Source organism: Carassius carassius, chromosome 38, assembly GCF_963082965.1.
Source record: "Carassius carassius chromosome 38, fCarCar2.1, whole genome shotgun sequence".
NCBI classification, from domain to species: domain Eukaryota; kingdom Metazoa; phylum Chordata; class Actinopteri; order Cypriniformes; family Cyprinidae; genus Carassius; species Carassius carassius.
In genome coordinates, this window is record NC_081792.1 from 2,846,438 (window position 1) to 2,862,832 (window position 16,395).

The window sequence follows — 16,395 nt, forward strand, 5'->3', positions numbered from 1 at the left end:
ACTTGATAGTACTGAAAATGAGTCTGAACATATGACTACTTTAATGTGTTCAACCCCACTGAAGAGCCAAAAATATGACAATCATTTCTGTAGTATAAACGGACGGATGATTAGATGTACTTTCTGGTATTCTATGCTCTTTATTTTTAATCTAAACAAAAGACCTTGATGTTTTATTTTATTTTAATAAGCCACTCACACTTACTAACTTCTTATTAACTTATTAACTTCTGGCACGAAATTCTAGATTCATAAATGTATGTTTTTCAAAAAGTCCCCCACGTTTAGTGGCGTTTAAAGTGGAATTTGTGATGTATTTGAGGGCGTTAAAAGGCATGAAAAGTCCCAAACCAAGACTTTTGTATTCTTCATTAGAGGACTTTGGTTTCTTAATGTGAAAATCTGTTACCCCCCACTACATTTTCTTTATCATTATATTTTTATTTTTTCTTAAGTGTTGTTTTATTTATTTTACATTTATTTTGTTTTATGATGTACAGAGTGTGAACAAAAATTGAGTGTAATCTCAGACCGTATTTGTAAATCTACCAGTAATGTACGTCTTTATGTTTTTAATGTTTAAAGCATCGAATAAAAAATAAAAAACACACACTAACACTTCCCCAACCACCCTAATAACGTTGGTCGCAAAGGTTTAAATGTATGTTAAAAGAATTAAACAAAGTAATGTTTTTAATAACAACACATCAGTTCTCATTCGATGAAAACATTCTACCTGGTTTTAATATTAGACCGATGTTTTTACTATAAAATTAGGTTTACCTATACGATTTAATTTTTTCATCTCAACAAAATTCCTTGTTGGAAAAAGTGTTGTTTTATTTAATTTTAATAAGTCACTCACACATACTTTAGTAGTCTAAACCCTTGAACACGTCTTTTATGTTGTCAATATTAACTTCTATCATTGCTATATCATTGCTATATCAATTAAAACATGCGTTTAGGCAAACACAAATATTAAACAGGAATGAATGTGATATGTCAAGATGGGCTTTTCTTGCCAAAGAAACTTTTACAACATTACAGGAAAGGCTAAATATTTCATCTCTAGTAGTGCGTAGAAACGCGTCTGGTGTCTTTGTGTTAACTTTTACGACCATGTCAGCGAAGACTGTAAACGGGGTTCTGGTGTTGTAAATGGTGTGCTGCTGGTCAGCTAAAGTAAAAAATTGTTTGTGTATTCCGTGATCAAAGGGATGACAATTTCGACTTTATGACTTTATGATGATCGCAAGGTTAGCTGAAAGTTCATTTACTGGTCAAAAGGATGTGAAATCTTTTAACAAGTCAGACCATAGAAAAATGTAGTTTAATTCAAATTAATTTAGTTTTGTTTCAGTTACATTTATAATTTTTATTAACCCATAGATCTTTCAACCTCAACATAGATGTACTGAGAATGCAAACAAGTACGCAAACACAACCATACAATCATAAACAAACACACACACACACACAGATACAAATGTAGACATACAGAAAACATGAACATGTAACCAAACAAATACAAATATACACTCAAACAGGTACATAAATACACAAACAAACTAACAAAATAGGTCACAAACACGAAAATACCTATATTAGATTGAAAATGAGTTGTCATAAGTTTTCTTTGAAACCAAAAGTGTTTGTTGCGACAAATGTCTCACAGAACTTTATACAATAGATTAGATGGCCTTTATCACTTTCCAAATGGTGTTGTTAACCATGATGTTTTTTAAAATAGTTTAAAAAGTATAATTTTTTAGCTTTCATGTAGGATTCATGTCAGCACTCAAATGTTTTTAGCAAGAGTCCAGAGACAGATGAAAATAGATGCGTGAAGAAAAAAATTTAAGAGTTTTTTAATGACAGACTAGTTGGTTTAGATTGTTTAAAACAACTGAGTTTATGCATTTCTCTTGAATGTGTGTACGGTAACTGTTGCATACATGAAGCAGAAGAAATACATAAACGCATTGTGGTTGATGTTAAACAATAAAAAATATATTATTTATATATCATAACTTACTTTCTTTTCAAAACACAATAAACATTCTTATGACTTTTTAACTGCGAACAACCGGTTTGGTTGGAAAATAAAAAATAAATAAAAAAATATTAGGTTTCTTAGTTAGATTGCTTATAGTTTGTAGTAAAATCACATATATAAGCTAAAACATTTTTCTTTCAAACCACGCGGTTTTCACACACATTCCTCACAAAACTGCCGACAAGGACCTTAAGTTTTTGTTTTAACGTTTAGCTGTAACTGAGACCTTGGGGGGAATTATTTTACGCACAGTTTTGGGGAAGTTACTATGAACTTTGCAATAGGTTATAGATCACAAATGAACCTATTTAAAATCTAAAAGGTTGCGCAACTATATAAATTTCTTTAAAAAAAGTAATGTAACTGATAACATTTGATTACATGTTTTAAGACTTGTAATGTTTTCAACCGTTAATCTTTTGAAACGTGTAAACAGGACGGGGTTAACAGTGCTCAACAACTAATGACCATCAGACTTTTCAAAATCCTTCATCACTTAAATTAGGATTGTGATCGTGATTTCATTTTAAAGCACAACCACCACAAAATCAGATTTGCTTGGAGATTAAATACATAGAGTAGTTAGAGTTAGTTAAGGTGGTTTACGAAATATATCAATTAAATCTGTACGTGTGTGAAAAAATATTCAGATGTAACATTTTCATAATTAACCACAATTTAATTATTTTTTCTGTGACTGTAACTGATTACATTTTATTTTTGTAATCAAATGATATAATTTAGCTATATGTAACTAGTTGACCCTAACACTGCTTATGCATTCTGACAATAATAGATTGTGAAAGTTGTCATTATCCTCTTTAACTTTAAAAATGCGGACAGTGTCGCTTAACACTAGTTTGGCAAACAAGGGTTTGCTCTTAAAACAACCACCAGACCCCGACTTGAAAGCACCGTGACAAGTATAGCCATTGCAGAAATTTATTATAGAGATGTAGTAAGATAAACTCTGGATGCACGATTGACCGACTTATGACATGTTTACCATATTATTACAAGGCCCTGCTTACCTAGTTTTATAATGAAATATGTCTGTAAAATAAACAAACATACACACAATCTCCAGAACGGGGTCTGATGATGGGTCTTCATCATTTCCTGATGAAGACAGACTGGATATTCAGACCACAGCAGCAGGACACGATTGTCTTTTTCTAAAGATAAAGACAATTATTTGGTTTCAGGACACACGCATCCTAATGGTTCACAAGATAACATAACAACGGTTGCTCCATTACAGCATAGCCAACCCTATTTTAGCCTGTTTTAGCACATGTACAGTATATCGTATTATTCTTGAATATAGTCGTTTAGTCTAAATATGTGTTAACAGTTATTTATTGTTATTATATGTATTATATGATTTTGTTTTACAAAGGGGTTCAACTTAATACATTTAACTAATACCTCATTCAAGCTATGTAGATCTTCAGGTCAGGGAACTACAATACCCATCATACACCTTTGCAAAGCTCTTTTCTGTGATCTGTTTTACTGATGCAAAGTCCGATTCACTTCTGAAAATGATTCATTTGGACAGTTTGGTTCAATGAACCGATTCATAGGGCCCTTAAGTCATTTTCGCAGTTATGTCAGTACACATTTTTCTTTCTTCTAACAACTCAAGAGTCATTTTATTTCCGTGAATCATCTAAATAAATGTATTGTGTGAACACATATTGGTGATCATTATCATCTGTTCATTTAAGTTAATGCTGAATCATCTAAATAAAGTTAACTGTGTGAACACATATTGGTGGTTATTGTATTTTGCTCATTTAAGTTAGTGATGTTTGTGTTCGCAGTTTTAGACACAGTGCCTCTGTCATTTGTTTAGCTTAAACATCGGTTTTTAGTCAGTTACAAAGGTGTCAGGCATTAAATTTTTGTATTTTTAACTAACCTAATTATGACAGAGTTACAGATTTCAGGTGTTTTTGGTGAGTGTAAGCGGTGAAAACTTAAATGTGACCGTCGAGTAACGTTAGCTACTCAAACGAAGACAAATTGTGTAAGTGTTCATTAAGATGTCGAAATGAAAATAAGCGTACAAATATCCATAATGACAATAAGTACAATATGCCCTAAAGACACAATAGCCCCTGCTAAGTACACCCAAAATTTGTTAGAGTGGTGAGATATTTACGTTTACCTTTATTCATTTAGCAGACGCTTTTATCCAAAGCGACTTACAGATGAGGACGGTGGAAGCAATCAAAACAACAAAAAGAGCAATGGTATATAAGTGTTATAACAAGTCTCAGTTAGGTTAACACAGTACACGAAGCATAGGCATTTAAATAATATAATAAATAAAAATAAAACAGATTGAATAAAAAAGAATAGAGCAAGTTAGAGAACTTTACACACACACACACATATAAATAGATATAAACCGCAATGTTTTTCATAGCGTTACACTTTGAAACCAGAACGATATGTTTCCATGATTTTGTTTGCTCTTTCTGTTTGAATCTGTTTACCGTAGTTTTCACCAATCTTAATTGCAATGGTTTGGTCTTGCGCTTAGGGCCTATACGACTCGTTTTCCCAGTTTTTGGTCTCGTGTAAGTGGGTCTCTTTGTTCATACCAAGCAATATTTCTGTGAATTTGGGTATTAAAATATTGCTTTAAACATCGTCTTCATTCGAGACGTTTACTTAACATCATTATATTATCCTAGTTTATATCAGATATAAGATATGTTGCTTATTATTATTAAGCCTTAAATCCGGATGCCCCCTTTGGACTTGGAATGTTAGGAATATGTGTAGCCATATCTTCCTGCCTTTTTGTGCTCATACTGTACAGGGTTATATCTCAATGGCACGGCATTTAATTGCAGATTAAGAGGTCCCAGGTTCATTCCATGTGCCTAATTGGAGTTTGGCATATTAGGAATAAACAAATACTTGACATAAGTTCATTTTTGAGGTTTGTGCTCATGCAGTACGGGGTTATAGCTCAACAAAAGAGCATTTGTCTGCAGATCAATAGGTCTACATTTTGGATCTGGCTTGCTTTACATAATCAACGACATGATTTCAAAGTGAGTCTGTAATCAATTCGTCCACAGTTCAAATCTGGGTGTCCCCTTTGGACCTGAGTTTACAGTCAAGGAGTCAATGTTTGATATTGTTGAATCGAAGGATCTAACTTAATCTTTGGCTCGAAGCACAGAAGTCTGTATGGGTTTGGCTTAATGAAAGAGCATTTTTTTGCAAAAATGTGGGGGCATAGTTCAGTGGTAGAGCATTTGAGTGCAGATCAAGAGAACCTCGGTTCAAATACGAGTGCCGCTTATGGATTTGGCAGATTAGGAATTAGTGCAAACATATCTATTTAGAAAGATTCTGTATGTGATTGTAACTCAGTGGCACATCCTCTCGAGAGGTTCTTTTTTTGTATCTGGCATGCTTGTCATATCCAAAAACTTTATTCAAAAGTGAGTCTGTCATCTTGTGTGAGGCTATGATCCAGGGAGGCTGTGAGGGTATAGCTCAGTGGTAGAGCATTTGCTGGCAGATCAAGAGGTCCCCAGTTCAAATCTGGGTGCCCCCTTTGCATTTGGCATGTTAGGAATATGTGTAACCATATCTTCCTGCCTTTTAGGAAGGTCCCAGGTTCATTCCATGTGCCTAATTTGGGCTTGGCATATTAGGAATAAACAAATCCTTGACATAAATTCATTTTTGAGGTTTGTGCTCATGCAGTACGGGGTTATAGCTCAACGACAGAGCATTTGTCTGCAGATTAATAGGTCTACGTTTTGGTTCTGGCTTGCTTGACATAATCAACAACATGATTTCAAAGTGAGTCTGTAATCAAGTCGTCCACAGTTCAAATCTGGGTGTCTCCTTTGGACTTGTCTTATTTGGAGGGTTTGAGTTGTAGAGTTGTTGATTCTGATTTGGAGTAACCAAAGACCTAAGTTTACAGTGAAGGAGTCAATGTTTGATATTGTTGAATCGTAGGATCTAACTTAATCTTTGGCTCGAAACACAGAAGTCTGTAGGGGTATGGCTTAATGAAAGAGCATTTTTCTGCAAAGATGTGGGGGCATAGTTCAGTGGTAGAGCATTTGAGTGCAGATCAAGAGGTCCTCGGTTCAAATCCGAGTGCTGCTTATGGATTTGGCAGATTAGGAATAAGTGCAAACATACCTATATAGAAAGATTCTGTATGTGATTGTAACTCAGTGGCACATCCTCTCGAGAGGTTCTTTTTTGTATCTGGCATGCTTGTCATATCCAAAAACTTTATTCAAAAGTGAGTCTGTCATCTTTTGTTTGGCGATGATCCAGGGAGGCTGTGGGGGTATAGCTCAGTGGTAGATAAGATAAAGATAAAGATAAAATATACTTTAATGTCCCCCAGGGGGGAAATTTGTCTTGGGCTACAGTCACTGCGACACACACTTACAACGTACCACATAAAAAATACGCAGAATATAAACAATAAAAAACATGCGTCATTACACTGTATCGTGAAAATTACAAAAATTTATTTATAATAATAATTGCACAACACAGTGGGGATAAAAAGTATACAAGTAGGTAACTGTCATTTGCTACTGTTTAGCATCTTAATGGCAGCTGGGATGAATGAGTTTTTATACCTCTTTAACCTGCAGTACGGCATTCTAAATGCATGTGCGGAGGAGCTTGTTCCAGCCTGGTGCCCTATCTTTCAGCGATCACTTGACTCTCACATCATCCCAGCCCTATGGAAAAAGACTGTTATTATTCCAGTACCAAAGAAACCCTGTCCCAAGGAGAACAATGATTTTAGACCAGTAGCATTGACATCCATTGTAATGAAGTGTTTTGAGAAATATATTGTGTCTCTTTTAAAAACTGAGGTTAACAAAAAGTTATATCCCTGGCAGTTTGCCTATAAACGGGGTAGGAGTACAGATGATGCTATAAGTAGCATCACCCACCTAGTCCTTAAGCACTTGGAGGACCCGAAGGCCTACGCACGCTTACTTTTTATAGATTTTAGTTCGGCCTTCAATACGATTCAGCCAGGTATTTTACTTGAGACACTTAAAAATATGGGTGTAAGCTCTTTTATTGTTGAACGGTATTACTCCTTTTTAACTAATAGGACACAATATGTTAAAGTACACAAGGCAGTCTCAGACCCCAAATCCATCAGCACGGGGGCACCACAGGGTATGTATGTATATTTTTTTATTATTTGTTCATATACTGTATCTACTTTGTACTGTAATTAAGTTGAGGGTTGATGATGTGAACAACATATTGTCTGTTTGAGAGTATGCCCATATTGTTTTAAAATTTCTGCTGTATTTATTACATTGCTACTGTATTTTAGTGTATCTTTATTGACTTTTGTATTTTAGGGTGCCTGTTAAGATCTGGCTAGGGACAAAAGATGGAAACTAGCACTTGTAGCTAACTCTGGCTTGTTTACAGCAAGTAACTTGTCTGTTGATCAATGAGCATTGTCCCTATCAAATAAAATAAATTAATAAAATTAATAATAATAAATCGTGCAATAATTTATATAGTCTGTGATTGTTTCTGTTGTAACATCAATACCTGTGTTGTGAAACACACTCCAATCTGTACAAAAGAAGCATCCTTTTAGTGTTTCTATCCCCTCATCAGACCACACACTGACTGTTTTCACTTGTGGCTTGCTGCGTTTCAGCATGGTTTTGTAGATGGGAATTAAGTGAATCACGTTGTGGTCTAAATTGGCCAATGGGGCTTTTGGTTTGGCTAAATAGGCATTTTTAACATTGCCATAACATTTGTCAATAGTCTTGTTTTCACGTGTGCTGCACTTGATATATTGTTCAAACCCAGGGAGTGCTAATTCAAGTTTACAGTGATTGAAGTCGCCCACTACAAACACGGGGGCGCCCGGAGCGCGCTGCAGTTCTTGGTGTACACAGTCAGCAATGCAAGCTGCGGCCCTAGCTGCATTCCCGCTGGGAGGAATGTACACAACGCACATGGCCACACTTCCGAACTCCCTTGGGAGGTAAAACGGTCTCATAGTCAAATGCAAAATCTCGACATCCGGACAGCAAAGTGTTTCCCTAACTGTGTACTGTTTGCACCAGTTGTTACTTACATACACAGCCATGCCGCCACCTTTCGTTTTTTTGGATTGTTCAGTCCTCTCTGCCCTGACAAGTGAAAATCCATCGATGTCAATCAGAGAGTTTTGGTTATCCCTGTGTAACCACGTTTCCGTGATCACCATTAAACTTGAGGTGCGATACTCAGAGCATTTTCTGGTATTAATCCGAAGTTTGTCTATTTTAGCTCGAAGTGATCTTGCGTTGCATAATATCATTGAAGGTAGAGGAGGCTTACTGCCTCTCTATCGTAAACGCTGACGCGCTCCACCGCGCCGACCCCTTTTCCTCGACCACCCTGGCCGAGCGCTCACGCAGGCTGGTAAATCCACAGGTGGAAGATGGGACGGTCGGAGTGCCAGCAGCGCATCTCGGGTGTAGGTAGTAAGATGCTGGGCCTGGATGCCCGCTAAATAAGTTTGGCATGGTACACATACTCCGACAATGAGCAACACAAGATATATGTAATGAATAAATCTTGCCATGTTGACTTCACGTTCCCACAGCGCAGCAACACATTCACAAACATACAAGCCAACGCAACAAACAAACAAACAAAAACAACTAACAAACAAAATGACGATCGCAGTAAACAGCGTGCCCGGAGCGCAAACAGAGCAGTGCCACCGGAAGACTGCAAAAAGTGGTAGAGCATTTGAATGCAGATCAAGAGGTCCCCGGTTCAAATCCGGGGGCCCCCTTTACATTTGGCATGTTAGGAATATGTGTAGCCATATCTTCCTGCCTTTTTGTGCTCATACTGTATGGGGTTATATCTCAATGGCACAGCGTTTCATTGTAGATCAAGAAGTCCCAGGTTCATTCCATGTGCCTCCTTTGGGCTTGGCATATTAGGAATAAACAAATCCTTGATATAAGTTCATTTTTGTGGTTTGTGATCATGCAGTACGGGTTATAGCTCAACAACAGAGCATTTGTCTGCAAGTCAATAGGTCTACTATTTTGATCTGGCTTGCTTGACATAATCAACGACATGATTTCAAAGTGAGTCTGTCATCTTGTGTGTGGCTATGATCCAGGGAATCTGTGGGGGTATAGCTCAGTGGTAGAGCATTTGACTACAGATCAAGAGGTCCTTGGTTCAAATCTGGATGCTCCCTTTGGATTTGGCATGTTAGGAATATGTGTAGCCATATCTTCCTGCCTTTTGTGCTCATACTGTACAGGGTTATATCTCAAAGGTACGGCAAGGAATAAACAAATCCTTGACATAAATTCATTTTTGATGTTTGTGCTCAGGCAGTGCGGGGTTATAGCTCAACAACAGAGCATTTGTCTGCAGATCAATATTTCTATGTTTTGGATCTGGCTTGCTTGACATAATCAACGACATGATTTCAAAGTGAGTCTGTAATCAAGTCGTCCACAGTTCAAATCTGGGTGTCTCCTTTGGACTTGTCTTATTTGGAGGGTTTGAGTGTTAGAGTTGTTGATTCTGATTTGGAGTAACCAAAGACCTAAGTTTACAGTGAAGGAGTCAATGTTTGATATTGTTGAATCGTAGGATCTAACTTAATCTTTGGCTCTAAACACAGAAGTCTGTAGGGGTATGGCTTAATGAAAGAGCATTTATCTGCAAAGATGTGGGGGCATAGTTGAGTGGTAGAGCATTTGAGTGCAGATCAAGAGGTCCTCGTTTCAAAATTGGGTGCCGCTTATGGATTTGGCAGATTAGGAATAAGTGCAAACATATCTATATAGAAAGATTCTGTATGTGATTGTAACTCAGTGGCACATCCTCTCGAGAGGTTCTTTTTTGTATATGGCATGCTTGTCATATCCAAAAACTTTATTCAAAATTGAGACCTGCCATCTTGTGTGAGGCTATGATCCAGGGAGTCTGTGGGGGTATAGCTCAGTGGTAGAGCATTTGACTGCAGATCAAGAAGTCCCTGGTTCAAATCTGGGTGCCCCCTTTGGAATTGGCATGTTAGGAATATGTGTAGCCATATCTTCCTGACTTTTTGTGCTCATACTGTACAGGGTTATATCTCAATGGCACGGCGTTTGATTGTAGATCAAGAAATCCCAGGTTCATTCCATGTGCCTCCTTTGGGCATGTTAGGAATAAACAAATCCTTGACATAAGTTCATTTTTGTGGTTTGTGCTCATGCAGTACGGGGTTATAGCTCGACGACAGAGCATTTGTCTGCAGATCAATAGGTCTAAATTTTGGATCTGGCTTGCTTGACATAATCAACGACATGATTTCAAAGTGAGTCTGTAATCAAGTCGTCCACAGTTCAAATCTGGGTGCCCCTTTGGACTTGTCTTATTTGGAAGTTTTGAGTTGTAGAGTTGTTGATTCTGATAGGGAGTAACCAAAGACTTGAGTTTACCGTGAAGCAGTCAATGTTTGATATTGTTGAACCGTAGGATGTAACTTAATCTTTGGCTCTAAGCACAGAAGTCTGTGGGGGTTTGGCTCAATGAAAGAGCATTTTTCTGCAAAGATTTGGGGGTATGGCTCAGTGGGAGAGCATTTGACTGCAGATCAAGAGGTCCCCGGTTTTGCAGATTAGGAATAAGTGCAAACATATCTATATAGAAAGATTCTGTATGTGATTGTAACTCAGTGGCACATCCTCTCGAGAGGTTCTTTTTTGTATCTGGCATGCTTGTCATATCCAAAAACTTTATTCAAAAGTGAGTCTGTCATCTTGTGTGAGGCTATGATCCAGGGAGTCTGTGGGGGTATAGCTCAGTGGTAGAGCATTTGACTGCAGATCAAGAGGTCCCCGGTTCAAATCTGGATGCCCCCTTTGCATTTGGCATGTTAGGAATATGTTCAATTCAATTCAATTCAAGTTTATTTGTATAGCGCTTTTTACAATACAAATTGTTACAAAGCAACTTTACAGAAAATTATGTTTCTACAATATTTAGTAGTAGCTAGTAGTTTGTGCACGTTTGACAGGATTTTAGAAAAAAAAAAAAAAAAAAAATAATAATAATACAAGACGTAGTCAGCTAGACGATGAACTATCAATATTATTAATTAATAGTTATTATTATATGATGCAGTCACACATGTAGCAATAATTGTTAGTTCTGTTTGTTGATTCAAGGTTAGGATCATCTGGGGTCCTCTGAGGGTCAGCATCATCTCTTCTCAGGTGTTCTGGATCCAGACTGGAGCTTGTGTAAATCCTAGTTACCACGGGATGTAAATCCCGTGGCAAAACATAGAAACAAAATAGAGACATCATTAGCATAGCTGCTGATCCAACAAAGTAAAATTAGTTTAACCCAAGCTAAAGAATAAAAATGCATATTTGATCAGAGGCAACTACACTCACAATTTAAAAGATACATTATCCGTATGCTTGGCGAAAGAGATGTGTTTTTAATCTAGATTTAAACAGAGAGAGAGTGTGTCTGAACCCCGAACATTATCAGGAAGGCTATTCCAGGTTTTGGGAGCCAAATGTGAGAAAGCTCTACCTCCTTTAGTGGACTTTGCTATCCTAGGAACTACCAAAAGTCCAGCGTTTTGTGACCTTAGGGTGCGTTATGGATTGTAGCGTGGTAGAACGCTAGTTAGGTACGCAGGAGCTAAACCATTTAGGGCCTTATAGGTAAGTAATAATAATTTGTAACTGATACAGAACTTAATAGGTAGCCAGTGCAGAGACTGTAAAATTGGGGTAATATGATCATATTTTCTTGACCTCGTAAGGACTCTAGCTGCTGCATTTTGGACTACCTGTAGCTTGTTTATTGACAAAGCAGGACAACCACCTAGAAGTGCATTACAATAGTCCAGTCTAGAGGTCATGAATGCATGAACTAGCTTTTCTGCATCAGAAACAGATAACATGTTTTGTAGCTTGGCAATGTTTCTAAGATGGACGAATGCAGTTTTTGTAACATTGGAAATATGATTTTCAAAAGACAAATTGCTGTCTAATATAACACCCAGATTTCTGACTGTAGAGGAAGTAACAGTACATCCGTCTAGTTGCAGATTGTAATCTACAAGATTCTGTGTAGTGTTTTTTGGTCCAATAATTAATATCTCTGTCTTATCCGAATTTAATTGGAGAAAATTATTTGTCATCCAATCTTTTACATTTTTAACACACTCTGTTAGCTTAGATAATTGGGAAGTTTCATCTGGTCTCGTTGAGATATATAGCTGAGTATCATCAGCATAACAGTGGAAGCTAATTCCGTATTTTCTAATAATATTACCAAGGGGCAACATGTATATTGAAAATAGAAGGGGACCTAGGACGGATCCTTGTGGCACTCCATATTTTACTGATGATAAATGAGATGACACCCCATTTAAGTAAACAAAATGGTAGCGATCGGACAGGTAGGATCTAAACCATCTTAGAGCCTGCCCTTGAATACCTGTATAGTTTTGTAATCGATCTATGAGTATGTCATGAACTATGGTGTCGAACACAGCACTAAGATCAAGTAAGACTAGAAATGAGATGCAGCCTTGATCTGACGCAAGGAGCAGGTCATTTGTAATTTTAACAAGTGCAGTTTCTGTGCTATGGTGGGGCCTAAAACCTGACTGAAATTCTTCATACAGATAAGTTTTATGCAGGAAGGTGCTCAATTGAGCAGACACAACTTTTTCTAAAATTTTAGACATAAATGGAAGATTTGAAATAGGCCTATAATTTGCCAGTACACTAGGATAGTACACTTTGGATAGTTTTGGTTATTTTCAATGAGTTTGTGTATATGCTCTGCCCTAGCAGTTTTTAGAGCCTGTCTATAGCTGGACATACTGTTTTTCCATGCAATTCTAAAAACTTCCAAGTTAGTTTTTCTCCATTTGCATTCAAGACTACAAGTTACTTTCTTGAGAGAGTGAGTATTACTGTTATACCATGGCACGGTACGTTTTTCTCTAACCTTTTTCAATTTGATGGGGGCAACAGCTTCTAATGTATTAGAGAAAATAGTGCCCATGTTGTCAGTAATTTCGTCTAATTCATGTGTATTTTTGGGTACAAATAGCAGTTGAGATAGATCAGGCAGGTTATTTGCGAATCTTTCTTTGGTGGCTGGAACAATAGTTCTGCCCAGACGGTAACGCTGAGACATATAGTTAATATCAGTTATACGCAGCATGCACGATACAAGGAAATGGTCTGTAATATCATCACTTTGGGGTACAATATCTATAGCAGTAAGATCGATTCCATGCGATATAATTAAATCTAGTGTATGATTAAAACGATGAGTGGGCCCGGTGACATTTTGCTTGACTCCAAAGGAGTTTATTAGGTCAGTAAACGCAAGTCCTAATGTATCATTTGCATTATCAACGTGAATATTAAAATCTCCCATGATTAGCGCCTTATCAACTGTAACTAGAAGGTCTGAGAGGAAATCTGCAAATTCTTTTAGGAATTCTGTATACGGCCCTGGTGGTCTATACACAGTAGCCAGAGCAAGAGATACATTAGATTTCTTTTGCATGTCTGACAGTGTAACATTTATCAGAAGTATTTCAAAAGAGTTAAACCTGTATCCTGTTTTCTGGGTAACATTGAGAATATCACTATATATTGTTGCAACACCTCCGCCACGACCAGTCTGATGGGGCTCATGCTTATAACAGAAGTTTGGTGGAGTAGACTCATTTAGACCAAAATAATCATTTGGTTTTAGCCAGGTTTCAGTCAAGCACAGTACATCAAAACTATTATCTGTGATCATTTCATTTACAATAACTGCTTTGGGTGTGAGTGATCTAATATTTATGAGCCCAAACTTTAAAAATTGTTTTTGTTCATTTACTTTACATTTTTCTGGTTTAATTACGATAAGATATTTTCTAGATCCTACATTATATTTTGACCTCACTATTCGGGGAACAGACACAGTCTTAATAGTTTTTACAGCGCAAGTACTTTTATCATTTAAGCGGGTGGAACAAAACTCATCATAATAGTTATTTGAGAATTGTCTTACTAGTCACATGGAGCGAAGTGTCCTGGAGATGTTGTCAGAGATCAGCTCCACTCCGACTCTCCTGGGGTGTAATCCATCAGCGCGAAACAGCCTAGGACGCTCCCAGAAAAGATTCCAGTTATTAACAAATAGCAGTTTCTGTTCTTTTCACCATGACAACAACCATTCATTTAAAGCAAAAAGTCTACTGAACCTTTCGTGTCCTCGTGGGCAGTGGTCCTGACACGATGATCGTCGCCACGGGTGTCGTGCTGCGAACCGTCTCGATCAGGCTGCTGAAGTCCCTCTTCAGCGTCTCCGTCTGCCGCAGCGTGGTGTCGTTAACCCCGGCGTGAAGCACGACCGCTCTGGGGCTCTCACCGGCCTTCAGGATCGCGGGTTTCTGCGCAGAAACATCGAGAACACGAGCACCAGGCAAACAATGATTGTGCACTCTACCTTCGGCTAACGTAACAATTACGTGTCGGACGATAGAGTCTCCGATGATCATAGCGTCGCTTCCTGTCTCGCGGAGGGGAGCGAAGCGGTTCCGGATGGAGATGTCGAAGGCAGGAGGGGGAAAAGTCGTCGCCCGGGACCCGGCTCGCGTCCTCTGCTGTGGATGCACCCAGGGTCCGTGGTGTCCCGGCGTCGCAGTGAAGGACATCTGGGAATATTGCGTCCTGGGTGCACCGAGCCTGTGCAGAGAAACACACAGAGTAGACGTGGTGGGACTGTTAGCAGCACGCTGTATACTTACCCCGGACTTGTGAGCGTCAGCCCGGAATGATTCTAGCACGGCTCTCCGCTCTCTCAGCTGGGCCTGCCTTTCCTCCAGGTCGCAAATCTGCTTCCCCACGGCCTAACCCATATTGTGAGGTTATTAATGAAAGTGAGACCAATTTTTAATCCGCAAAGTTGCTGATGTAGTTTCGTCTACCGGTTCTCAGAAGAATCACACTCAGTCAGTGGTTTTCTCTCAGAAGAAAAGACTTTATTTTATGGAAAACAACGCCGAGAGTCCTTGCAAGGAAATCTCTCGAATGTTTTTTGGTATCTCCTTATATACACTATATGGGGTGGTTCCACAGTAGGCAAACTTTTCCTTATGATTACAATTTTAATACCTCCTTAGAGAGGATTGCTTGATTTATTCTAAAGAAAGGCCCTGTATGTATGTCTGACCATAAGTTTGTCATCAGTTTTGTACATTCCAGCACATAGGCAACTTTCTATTTTATTGCCTAAAATTTGTGACAACCAAAATCCAACATTTTCTCTATGCATATTTCTACAGTATTATGGGACAAAACTTACAAAAATGGATTCCTCGGAGCTTGCAGAGTACAGCTGATGAGACTTCAACCACGAAATCGCTAAAATGTATCTGTCAACGGAACCATTAGGAAGGGTGTGCTGAATAAATGGCAAATGGGAGGTTTTTTAAAAAAAAAAAAATGTCCATTTACAATTTATTCAGCGGGACCTCCGTAGTGCTCCCGTGGACATAAATTTTTATGCAAATTCTACAGTATTATGTGACAAATCTTACATAAATGGACTCTACTGAGCGTGCTGTGTACAGTAGAGGTGTTTCCATTAACAATATTGCACTCATTTGAAATAAATCAAGTTAAATAGACTTGCTATTTGATAATCTGCAAGTGGACACATATGCTGTCAAATAAATTGAGGGTAGACATGCACCATATGTGGTGAAATTAACCAAAATCCAAAATCCATTATTATGGGATAGATCTTACATTAATGGACTCTGCTGAGATGTCTGAGTACACTGCAGGCGTTTTGATCAACAATATTGCATATTTTTAATTAAATCAAATTTAATAAAATTGCTATTTGTTAAACCTCAGGTGCACACATATCCCACTTGCCATTTATTCATATTGGATGGATACCAAATTTGGGGCACCGTATCTCCTTCTCCCGGGGGTTAAGGGACTTGGGGCCGGTGGTGTCGGATAGAGGTCCTCAAGGTCTAATATTGACCAGAGGTTGGTGTTTTCCCCTCTTTTTGAGTGAGTTATGGCCGGTCAAATTTTGGGACTTTTTGCATTTGCGGGGCCATATCTCTGGCCCCCGGTGGTCTATCGACTTGGGGGAGGTGGCTTCAGAGAGGGCCCTTCAAGTGCTATCAAGTCACCCAGTTTCAATTTGCTAGGTCTCTTCCTTCCATTTGACTATCAAAAATGTGGGGGGCCATAACTCCGCCCCCTGGAGTTTTATGGATGGGG

The 16,395-nt window shown here is 38.2% G+C and overlaps 4 non-coding genes across 4 annotated transcripts; all 4 read left to right on the plus strand.

Moving 5' to 3' along the window:
- Positions 1-6,136: 6,136 nt before the first annotated feature.
- Positions 6,137-6,208, plus strand: trnac-gca (transfer RNA cysteine (anticodon GCA)). The gene has a single exon. It is a non-coding gene; the product is annotated as a tRNA-Cys (tRNA).
- A 3,037-nt stretch (positions 6,209-9,245) lies between these two features.
- trnac-aca (transfer RNA cysteine (anticodon ACA)) lies at positions 9,246-9,317 on the plus strand. Its single transcript has one exon. It is a non-coding gene; the product is annotated as a tRNA-Cys (tRNA).
- Positions 9,318-10,061: 744 nt separating this feature from the next.
- On the plus strand, positions 10,062-10,133 carry trnac-gca (transfer RNA cysteine (anticodon GCA)). Its single transcript has one exon. It is a non-coding gene; the product is annotated as a tRNA-Cys (tRNA).
- Positions 10,134-10,908: 775 nt separating this feature from the next.
- On the plus strand, positions 10,909-10,980 carry trnac-gca (transfer RNA cysteine (anticodon GCA)). The gene has a single exon. It is a non-coding gene; the product is annotated as a tRNA-Cys (tRNA).
- Positions 10,981-16,395: the final 5,415 nt, after the last annotated feature.